Raw genomic sequence first — 9900 nt, forward strand, 5'->3', positions numbered from 1 at the left:
TAAATCAATATGGAAGTTCAGTAAAATAAGCAATATTGTGGCTTGGGGTTTTTTTTCAGGATTCATGATTTGAGACATGGTTGTAGTTGCCATAAATGAAGCAAATGCATTGGTAACCTCATGTCTCCTTGGTATATGCTTCTGTTGTTATTTATCCATAATTTATTTCGGTCTGTAACTGATTCTGATTCTAACATTGAGATGCTGCATGGTATAAATAAAATAGACACATATATCCTCGAACATTGGGCAGGTTCTTTACTGGCTAGTGCATGATTCAAATATTTAACCATCAACTTCTTTAATATTCTGCTGAACTGTATTGTATTAACCTGGCTGTAAGGGTGAAGTCTGACTTGCAGTATGCGGTAGGTAACTTTGACTTCATCATGGATAGTGGGATTGTCCCTGCATACAGGCTCTGGGCTGTGTTTCTCACAACTGCTGTTTAATTCAGATAGGCAGACTAAACTGACTATAACAAAAATTTCTGGAGGTTAGGTAACTGAAGATCAACAGTAAGTTTTATTTAAACAACAACAGAATGAAAAGTGTAAACAAGGAAACTGCTGTGCATGTCCCATGGAATTGTTATGTAAACAATTTTATTCCTGTCTCTCTAAAGCAGATTTGTTTCTTAGGAAATACAGTATATGTATGTATAATGTAAATGTGTACTTTTAACAATTTTAGTTATCAAGCTTTTGCTGGTGAATGTTGAAGAAGAAATATTTCAAGATAAGAAAGAAGTCTCTGCTCCAAGCAGCAGCATCATTCCTGACGTATGGGAAAGTGCATTGTATAACTGAGGCTTTGCAGCAATTACCTTTTACGTAGGTAAAACATACTGCTGAATAGTAAGTCATAACTCTTTATTTAAGCACCATGGAACAGCTTTACGTTCAGGAGAACATAAAAGCATACAGTGTTATTTGAAATTAAATCCAGTACCTCTGGCTTTTAGAGCTCTTAATGGCTGCTGCACTGTTTAGCTAGATGTTGGATACTTCCTTCGCATGTGTTAAACTCAGGACTTTTCAAACTGTACCCTGTTTATAGTTCTCATAAATACTGTGGTGGAAGTATCTTTCATTTCAGTTCTTTCTTTAAATATAAAATGATTTTTAACCCATGTTGTGTTCTTTTTTGTTTGTGATTTTGTTGTGCGGTTGGTTGGTTGTTTTGGGGGGGTTTTTTTGGGTTTTTTTTAAGTTAACTTGACATTGGTAGCTGAATGGAAGGACATAGTGGCCAGGCTCATTATATTGTCATACGAACTCTCTGCTGTAGTAGCACCAGTAGTGCAGAGCTCGTCACCAGAGGGGCTTGTTCTAGTGGGTAGTGATTCAGGTAAACAAACCCCAAAGTAATTTCTCTTAAAAATCTGAAACTCCTAAAGTTCTGTTTGTCCTACAGTGATTCAGAACTAGAGCTAGCAGCCCTCCTTTTCAATTTCTCTTTTTGTATCATAATCTTAAACTGCTTTCTGATACCTTGACTTCTGCACTAAAAAAAAAAAAAAAACACCATTTTCAGATTGTATAGTTTTTTTCTGTTTTGAAACAGATGCCTAAAAAGTAAAGTCTACTTTTCTTTATTCCCTAATCCTCATAATCACCATAGTTTTAGGGTTTTTTTTTAGTGCTAATAGCCTTCTTTTGTCCTTTACATACCCAAAATGAATTACATTTGTATCGAGATGGAAGTAAAAACCCAAAATAACTTCAACGTGTCTGAAAGAACACTTCAAAGTGTAGTCTGAAAAGCTGGCTGACCATGTACCAGTGGAATATACTTGCACAGAAATGAGAGGTAAAGCTAATGCTGTATTAGTAATTAAATCAAGAAATTCTTTATAGAGCAGGCATTTTATGCAGGTGATCAAAATTGGAAGTTACACACTCCATATAATGTTACAGTTCTTCAATAAATCTGTCAGAGGCTGGTTATTCATGTGCATGGTTTTAAAGTCTAGTTCATTGTGGTTAATCTCTCTTAGAGCAGAAGTGAAAATGAGTTATTTTGATACTGGCCTAGACTTTATTGCCTTAACTGCACTGGCCAGGTAACCTTTAACACCTTTTCTGTCAAGCAATGCTTTTAATGCTTTTGTTGTTGAAAGGTGTTACTGTGATTTCCCTCTTCAGTATACACAAGACTAGTGGGGAATATGTTCATGCTATAAAACTTGTTGCATGAAATTACATAAGCAGAAGCTTCTCTTTGAAAGATTCCAGTGGTAAAATGTTAGATAGTATTTGTCTACTTTAATGAATAGCAGATATGAAACGGAGCCTTACAGTGAAGAAATAGTAAACTTTTAGTGTATGACAATTATTTTATAGAATATCTGTACATTTTAATGTTTAATAGTTTATCCAAGCTTTTTAAGTTTTAAATGTATGAACTTTCTTTCCTCATGTTTTTTTACTATGTTTAAAATAGTTTTGGTTGGGCCATATGTTTTGTTTCATGAAAAGTCTGTATATATGTTGAAGTGGCACAGTAGTCACCAGATGGGGATGTTGTGTTAGAAACATGATGCCTTTGCCAGGCTTCTTCCTACGGGAGCACCTGGGTTAAAACCCAAGTAACAGTGAGTGATGAATTGATGATTGATGTGGAGTCTGTTAGAGCCTGGCTCCAATGGTGTAGGTGTTTGTATAGTTCAGTGTGCACATGAATACCAATTGTGACCAGAATATCCCTACTAAATGGAATGAAGTACAGTGAGTGTTGAGGAGTGCAAGCAATTAGGGTCAACAAAACTGAATCATCTTTTGGGTAAGCAAGTTTAGAAATGTTTTCAAAGATTAACTGTGTTTTGTAAGAAGATCAGGCTGAATGTCTTAAAATTACAAATCTGTGTCTGAGACCCTTGAGTTACATTTGTTGCTTTCTATTTTTAAGTCAAAGAAAGGCAAACATCACAGCTGAAATGGTTCTTGTGTGCTGCTGGAGAAGCATGAAGGAAGTGTCTCTGCTCTTAGGGACACTGTTTTGCCTTTACAGGCTACATCTGAACCTTCAGATGGGTTGATTATTGTAAGACCTAGGGAAGTAATTTTTAATGTAAAATCTTCACTTTTTGGACTCGTGGGTGGGGGAAAGGCGGTTTTCTGAAACCTTTATTTTCTAAAATCTACATTCTGTATGAGACTTATTAAAAATTTACTATGTTCTTCTCATGGCTTTCTTGTTTCATTATACTTGGTAAACAGTCTACTTTTTGATAAAGTGGTATTCAGAAAACATATATATGGTAATAACAGGTAAGCGAAGAAATTACAATATAGCTAACAAACTCAAGGAATATTCATTCTAATTATATTGGGTTATTTATAAGATGTATGCTGTGCTTAGGGATACAAATGCCTTCCTGCCTCCCCCCATTGGTATGTATCAGGCAGTATCAGAGTTGCTAAAAATCTTCTAAACTGATTTCGTATTCAGAGGGCCCTTTGTTTCATTTTGAACTCTAGATGTTGGAATGTTATTCCAAGCTCTTCACTGATTGAGCTTCATAATCATTAATTCTGAAAGTTAAACATGCTGACTAGGTGTAGTCTTGTCCTCTGTAGGAGACCAAACTATTCATACTTTGTATTCAACATGACTCTTTCCTCCATTTCTTTTTATGTAGATCAGAAATGCTAATATGCCATTCTCTTATAGTATGTTGAGTGCAGTGTTTACAAGAAATCACATTACCACAAGCATTTATCTGGGAAATATTTTGTGTTTATTTCCGGTTTTAACTGATGAACTTTTTGTTTCCATATGGTTTCAACAAAACCAGCCTCTACATGAAAGACTGAACTACGCAAGACATACTACTTTCTAACCTCTCGTTATTCCAGCAGGAAATATTTAGTTTTTCTTAGGTGTTAGAACTTACCGTCTTAAAATAAATAATAGGATCGTGTACTGCATATCTTACTTCTTATGTTATTTAATGTTGTAGTGCCGTGGAAATAGTATATTTATTCTTACATTGTCTTGAGCCTTCATGTTTTCATCTGGTTAACAGCTGTGCTTGTATTGTCGCAGAGGTCTGGAGGGTAGATGACAGAACAGATACGCATTTCCACCATAATGTTCCTTCATCTGCTCCAAGTCAAAAAGGAATTGGTATTTTAAAATGAGTCAGCTCTAACTGTAGCATCTCTATTTAGAAAGCAGACATTAGTAATGGCCCTTTCAGAAATGCTGTGTCATTCAGCAACATACATTCTTTTCCTGTAGATGCCCAATTAGATTCTTTATGCTTCCGATGCCTTCCTGTAAAACAGAGTATCTGAGTTCTAATTTGCAGAATGCTAACTGATGAAAAGTCAGTTGGAAGTCCTGATTTTCCTGAGGCTTGCAATGAAATACAATTTGGCTGAATATATAACAAATACTATAGGAAGAAGTGTACGCATTTTCTCTTCAGTTTTTGTTAACTGGCATTACACTAATGGGATTTCATCATAATTGACTGCAAATGTCAATACCTAAATTGTATTGTGGCTTCAGACTTTCACTTAAACACTTTTCAGTGTTGACAAATAAGAGATTTGGATTTTGGTATCTTATGCATATAGAGCTTTCTCTAAAAGTTACCCATTCTTTTTCTTAAGTGTTAAACAGAGGAATTGCTCAGCATATCTGGAGGAATCTCTCAAATACATATTCTACCTTTCATTCTCCATCTGGCCCTTAAAGTCCAGAGATGGCAGGCTCAAATCTTTACGTGTTAAGACAAGCAGTATTGTGTCCTAGTGATCACCATGTAATTAACAAAACATTATCTAATGAAGACTATGTTGATTTTGTCATATAACTCCCAAATCATGAGACAATGCACCAAGTCTGGAGGAACTTTCAGCTCTTTTTCAAACTCCTGTTCATCTCATCAGTGAAGTTTTAAGATGATTTTGGAAGATGAGCTGGCCAGAACTGTGTACCTAAATGAAAAGAAACAGACAGCAGAAGTAAAGACTTATTACTGTCCCAGTGCCAGGGGTTAATCTGAGCCCATTTGGTGGTACACAGACTTCGAAGTACTGATAACCCTTAGTACTTGTTACTTATTTGGGTCACCAGTGCAGAAGTATGGCTACTATTGCTGCCTTATGGTTCTTTCTAGTCAAGGAAACACTTAAACTAATAAAAACCCCAAACCCACCAAAAACAACCTCTCCCCAGTTATTAATGTAATCAATCAGCCTACCTCCTCTGGACTTCAGTATGGTTACTTACTAGTTGTTTCTAACTGGGAGATGCTTTTCCAGTCCTTTATGGGTTTAAAGCCATCCTCTCTTAATGGTTTGAAAAAACACCTTCTGTAATATAGGACTCTACTGTAGTGGCGCCTTACTGCCAGGAAAGTAAGATATGGAGACACAAACGTACCGTCTCTGCAAGCAAAGTTGGTAGGGTCACCTTTACTTACGGTTGCTGTGGATCTTTGTGTTGTTACAGAAAATGTGAATTCCATGACTCGTTCTCCATCCTGATATATGAAGTACAGTTTATGACACACAGAAGCTAGATGCTCATATACAGCATGATACTATTAGATAAGAATGCAAGTGCTTATGCACTTGCATCACGATGAGTCCCATGGCATTTGTGAGGCCAGTTACAGCAGTGTTTTTTCTCCAGATTCTATGAGCAGAAATGTATGTATCAGTTTAGTATGAAATAAGCTTTTAGTCAATGTGGCTGTTGCAGGGAAGTTCAAAGTTACATGATCTCCCCTCCTAGAAAAAATCTAAAAATGTAAGGGTGGTTGTGGAACAGGACAGCAATCCGATCTGCATGTGTATGGTTTTCTTGGTTTGGTTTACACACGTGGAGAGTTGGTCTTTCTGTGGGTCAGTTCCTTCTGGAAAAAGGGCACTTACTCCTGCTTTTGGGCTAGAAAGCTCAAACCCTGCAAGTACATCATCTAGCTTAAAATCCACTCGGAGAAATGAATGTTTTAGCTGAAGTATCTCCAGTTACTGTTTGTTTTACATCAAGGGGGCCTATAGGGATGCTGGGGAGGGACTCTTCGTCAGGGACCGTAGTGACAGGACAAGGGGTAACGGGTTCAAACTTAAACAGGGGAAGTTTAAATTTGATACAAGGAGGAAATTCTTTCCTGTTAGGGTGGTGAGGCACTGGAATGGGTTGCCCAGGGAGGTTGTGAGTGCTCCATCCCTGGCGGTGTTCAAGGCCAGGTTGGATGAAGCCTTGTGTGGGATGGTTTAGTGTGAGGTGTCCCTGCCCATGGCAGGGGGTTGGAACTGGATGATCTTGAGGTCCTTTCCAGCCCTAACTATTCTATGATTCTATGATTCTAAGTGGGTTTATCTGCAGGAAACAGTAAGTAGATGTAGTCTCCAATGTTTTTCTTTTAATTATTAGTCATTGTTAGGGCAATATACATTATTTAACTTAGGAGTAGGGTGGAAAACTGCATAGCTAGTTATGACTAACTTCTCTGACACTGGAATTACTTGTCACACTAACAGAGTATGTTATTTTATAGGTAACAATAACCTGACATGATTTTATCATTGGTTTTATATAAAAGCTTTGAAGAAGCTCTTGCTGAAGAACTGTTAGGAAATATTCTTGAAGAAAAACTTGCATAATAGAATTAAGTACGTTCTATGTGTTCTAAATTATATTGCAAGTTTGACTTTTGACCTTGAAAATTGATGAGGATTAGGGAAAAGATAAAAAAAGCCTCTCTTTTTTAGCACGAGACTGTGTAGAACTGTAAGCTTCCAAACAGCTTTAAAAACTGATTACTTTCTACAGTTCTACAATCAGTGAAAGTTTAGTGATAGCATTTAGCTTCTTGAGACTTCTAAAGGTAGCTCCCATTACTACATACATACATCAGATTTCTATTTTAAAACTGTTTCTAGCAGATACAGGCAATTACGCAGAATCCTGGAGCCTTAAAGCCAGCTCAGGGAGGTTTGTTCCCCTTTGGCACAATTTCTGAAGTCCGAATCTCTTTGTAGATGTTTGTGTCTTCAGGAATTCAGGCAAACAAGAAGGGTTCTAAGTTTGCTCCCTTTGAAAGTCAGAGTTGCTCCACAGCACGGCTCCAGGCCATTCCCCCTACTCCCTCTCCAGCAGCCCCCCTCTGCCAGCTCCTACATGGGTTCCCCCAGCCCCAGCCCCAGCCCCAGCCCCAGCCCCAGCCCCAGCCCCAGCCCCAGCCCCAGCCCCAGCCCCAGCCCCAGCCCCAGCCCCAGCCCCAGCCCCAGCCCCAGCCCACCTTGGGTCTGCTGCTGTGCTGCTCCTCCATGGCCACCCAAGCCAAGGCAGCCCCCCTTAAGAGGGAGGGCTTATCATCATCAGCCTCACTGCCTGCACCTGGGGCTCCTCCAGCCGCAGCCCAGCAGGAGCAGGGGGCCATTACCCGACCTTCACTCTGCGTAACCTCCCACAGGCCTTGTCACAGCCCCTCACCTGGTGCGCAAGGAGTGCAAACGCTGCGCTGAAGGGCAGAGGAGGTGATGGGTAGTGTTTATTTAGTCACGCACCTAACAAGCTGCAAGAGAGGGTGTGCTCCGGAACTCCAGGCCTGTCCCTGGGACGCCGCAGCAGTCAGTCCCTGAGCTGTCTGCACCGCGGCCAGCTCACTGAGCGAGGAGAGGCTGCCAGGCAGAGGCTGTGACAAATGAGGAGCAGGGAGCAGAGCACTCAGGAGAAAAGCGACAGCCGGGTGGATGGGAGATGTAGCCAGAAAGCATGAGGCAGAGAAGGGCATGGGGAGAGAAAGACGGGGACAGGGAACCCAACAGAGGTGGAGAAAGAAGCAGCAGAACGAGGGAGTAGAGGCAGGGCAGAGAAGCAAGAAATAAGGTCAGGAAAGATAACAAAGATGCAGAGGAACACTGGGCCAGGCACTGTGACAGAACCAGACAGTGAGAAATAAGAGGAAGGCAACAGGCTGCAGAGCACGGAGGGAAGTACAAAAGCCAGACAGGGCAGGTTGGAGAAAGAGCCCTTCAGAAGTGACCACAGGGCAGAGATGAATTTAAGATCTTAAACAGGGATACAGAGCAAAACTGGACAAGAAAACCAAAAACTAATGATGGGGCAGAGGGAGAAACTTAACCTGAGGGACAGGGAGCAGGGTAAAGAGAGAGAGATAGAAATAGGCTCAGGAGATAGTAGAGAGCCAAGAAGGAACACCTTGAGCAACAGGGAGCCAGGGATGGCACCAACAGGTGACAGCACACAGCGGCAGGAGTGCGGAAATGGCGGCTGGGAGGCAGAGACGGAGAAGGAAAAACCAGGGCAGGCTCCGGGGGAGCGCTGGCGAGCCGCGGAAACACGCGGAGCCCGCACGCCGTGTTCGGCCCGGCAGCTCTCAGGGCGACCCGGGGCTCGCCTCCAGTTGACCGGGAGCTGCCGCATCCCCCCTGCCGGGTGCCAGCGGGCAGCAGACGAGACGCGCCTGGCCTCGGGGCTCGCCGGCCTCTCCTCTCCGATGGGCTCGGCCCTTACCTTCCGCCGCCGCCAGCAGCCAGTGCTGCGCGCCGCCATCTTGCTCCAGGGAAATGCGCATGTGCGGAATATGGACGGCGCGCCAGGAGGGACAAAAACCGGCGCGCGAAAGCCGGGCAGCGGCCACTGGAAAGTAATGCCCGCGAGCGCGCGGGGCGACCGCCGACACCGCGAAAACGGGGCGGGGGGGGCGCTTCCGTACCGGGAAACAGCGGCGGGCTCGCAGAACCGGCCCGCAGGGTCGCGCTGCTGGTACCCGCGCACGTGGACGGGGAGTACGGGAGCGCCAAGCGCATGCGCCTGTACAGGGCTGCAGTACCGAATATTTGCCACATGAGGGCAGCAGGAGATGCACAACGCCGCCTCCAGCCGCAGTACCCAATATTGGCCACATGAGGGCAGCAGAAGGAGGCGCAGAGCGGCAGCCACTTGCAGTACCCAATATTGGCCACATGGCGGCAGCAGAAAGAGGCATACAGCCCCCCCCTACCCGCAGTACCCAATATTGGCCACATGGCGGCAGCAGCAAGAGGCGCAGAGCAGCCCTCATCTGCAGTACCCAATATTGGCCACAGGATGGCAGCAGCAAGCGGCGCAGAGCAACCCTCACCTGCAGTACCCAATATTGGCCACAGGATGGCAGCAGCAAGCGGCGCAGAGCAACCCTCACCTGCAGTACCCAATATTGGCCACAGGATGGCAGCAGCAAGCGGCGCAGAGCAACCCTCACCTGCAGTACCCAATATTGGCCACAGGATGGCAGCAGCAAGCGGCGCAGAGCAACCCTCACCTGCAGTACCCAATATTGGCCACAGGACGGCAGCAGAAAGAGGCGCACAGCGCCCCCAACACCCGCAGTACCAAATATTGGCCACGGGACGGCAGCAGCAAGAGGTGCAAAGCGCCCTCAGCACCTGCAGTACCGCAAATAGGCCACGGGACGGCAGCACCTTCTTACTTTATACTGAAGAGGCAGCGGGCGAGCAGCGGACGCTCCCCAGCGCAGTTTACACTTCCCCAGGGAGAGCAACTACTTCACCGGGCACAGGGCTGCCCGGTCGTTGCCTCTATACCAAAGACAAGGCCTGTGGCTGTTCTGGCCCTGTCTTGGCTTAAAGCTCTCCAGGCTGCCTGCGTCCCACGCAGAGTCTGCAAGTTCCACAGCCTGGACACAGGGCTAACAGCCCTCTTTCCCATTATTGTTCCCATTATTTCCCATTCCCGTTCCCTGAACTGCCGAGGAAGGCAAAGCCACTCTGCAGGACAGCCGGCATGGCCCGGGCAAGGATCCCAAACCCACACCGATTTCACACCTAACTGCTGGGATGAGCACATCCAGGTCACTTCCTCCTCACTCTGAGAATACCCTGCTCTCCCTTCCCACCCATGCTCCCCACA

At 44.0% G+C, this 9900-nt stretch overlaps 1 long non-coding RNA gene and 1 pseudogene across 1 annotated transcript; one reads left to right on the plus strand and one right to left on the minus strand.

The window, feature by feature from the left end:
• Positions 1 to 363: 363 nt before the first annotated feature.
• Positions 364 to 3123, plus strand: LOC136014569 (tRNA (32-2'-O)-methyltransferase regulator THADA-like; annotated as a pseudogene).
• Positions 3124 to 3719: 596 nt separating this feature from the next.
• LOC136014643 (uncharacterized) lies at positions 3720 to 7099 on the minus strand. Its single transcript, XR_010612817.1, has 2 exons — positions 5438 to 7099; positions 3720 to 4949 (listed from the first exon to the last, which is right to left on the minus strand). It is a non-coding gene; the product is annotated as an uncharacterized LOC136014643 (long non-coding RNA).
• Positions 7100 to 9900: the final 2801 nt, after the last annotated feature.

Source organism: Lathamus discolor, chromosome 5, assembly GCF_037157495.1.
Source record: "Lathamus discolor isolate bLatDis1 chromosome 5, bLatDis1.hap1, whole genome shotgun sequence".
Taxonomy (NCBI): Eukaryota; Metazoa; Chordata; class Aves; order Psittaciformes; family Psittacidae; genus Lathamus; species Lathamus discolor.